The sequence below is a fragment of the Rhagoletis pomonella genome, unplaced genomic scaffold (assembly GCF_013731165.1).
Source record: "Rhagoletis pomonella isolate Grant_MI unplaced genomic scaffold, Rhpom_1.0 Rhpom_scaffold_00005, whole genome shotgun sequence".
Classification (NCBI taxonomy): Eukaryota; Metazoa; Arthropoda; class Insecta; order Diptera; family Tephritidae; genus Rhagoletis; species Rhagoletis pomonella.
The window spans coordinates 2,123,580-2,125,316 of record NW_023458559.1 but is presented as its reverse complement, the minus strand read 5'-3'; positions in this window follow the sequence as shown (position 1 = coordinate 2,125,316).

Here is a 1,737-nt window from a genome sequence, read left to right as displayed (position 1 = left end):
GGCTTTCATATAACGGTAAACTTTAGAAATGCTTGAAACTTCAATATTTCGAAATCTAAGGACGCTAATTTACTCAAAATTGATACACCCCGGCTTACCATGTAGCTTTCGGAAAGGTGAAAAACATATATTTAATATTTGCGCCGGGTATTTAATGTTCGGCTCCGCCCGAACTTAGACTTTCTTACTTGTTTTAGTATAACAAAGTGCAAGTTTGAAGTTCCTAAAAAATTGTGTTGATTTTTGACATTTATTTTTATTGGAAGGTGTTCTCCATACAAAAAATAATTGTCGAATATACTTTGTATGGTAGAACCTGAGTGAAAAAAAACCAAAAATCTACGCGATTTGTTAGCAACTTCAAACTTGCACTTTGTTATACTAAAATTAGATGGGCTCTAAAGCTGCATACTTAGAATTTTTCTAAAAAATCTGAATAGGAAGTTGCAAATTAGTATGCAAATTTATTTAATTTTCCGGAGTTTTGCACAAAGTTTAGAGATTTGGCTTTTATGTTCTTTGGTGAAGTACAAACTATATTTTTATAAAAAATTTTCGAAAATAAATTAGAATGAAAAACTTTACATATATTACGAAAAATTCTCTGTGCCAAAACTTTTGTCCGGCACTGTGTATCGGAAAAAATAAGTAAAATAAATTAATAAAAATAAAATAAATTTATAAATTCACTTTTGTAAGCGTTATGCTTTTACATATACATATGTTAATTTTTCGGTGCGACTGTTTGCAAGCTTTTTAAAATGCCGCTTTTTCTGCAATTGGATTGCTTTTCTAAGCTGTGTTTCTGCTGATCCGCTGCAATTTTCATTAATAGGAATGGAATCTGAAGAAGACAAAATGAGGTTTATTAGCTCGTATTTTCAAACTAACATACATATGTTTACGGTTTAAAAATTATTTTTTTTCCTTACTCAATAGTGCAGAATAAAAATTTGCCATGGTTTTTAAAGATTTCTTGCCATGAACGCCTTCTATATTGTAATTTCTAGTGATTTCTTCAGATATTATATTTTTCAAAGTTTTCAGTACGCCTTCACTTATCTCTGAACTGTTAGCACTTTCTTTTCCTACGGTCAGCAATTTTTCTAAGTACTTTTCCTTTTCAGCTTTTATCAATCTTCTCAAATAACTTTTGCTACTCATTTTAACTTATTCTAGTAAAATTATTACAACTTTAGTTTATTTTGGTTATATTTACTCATTGACCCACTTTAATTATTTTTGCACGAAACAATTGAACCGACGCTTGCAACCACGACAAATCAACTGACTCAGTTGAACTGAGAAATTCAGAAAAAATGAGTACACAAAAAATTAGAAATAACGGGATAATCTCGTTTTCCATGGCACACTTTCTACCAACAGACAAAAAACACAAGCAAGTGGCGCCAGATACAAACAAAAAGCAGCAGTAGCATACCGAAAATAATTTAACTATCGCTTTTATGCATTACTTATGCCCTTGAGAAGTACGTAGAGATATTGCGTTAGTAAAATAACTAGTCCTTGAGTAGAAATCGCCACCAGAAAAACTGCAGGGACTTGAGTGCCGTGTTATGTTTTTTTTTATATATTATAATTTTTAAGTATTTTTAACTTTTGGCTTTTAAGCGAGCCACGCTAAAAGGATGATGGCCTCAAGGCCTATTTTTATTGATGAGACAAGTTAGAAAAAACGAGGCAATGCCGCCGATTCTTGATTCAAAACAAGTCTGT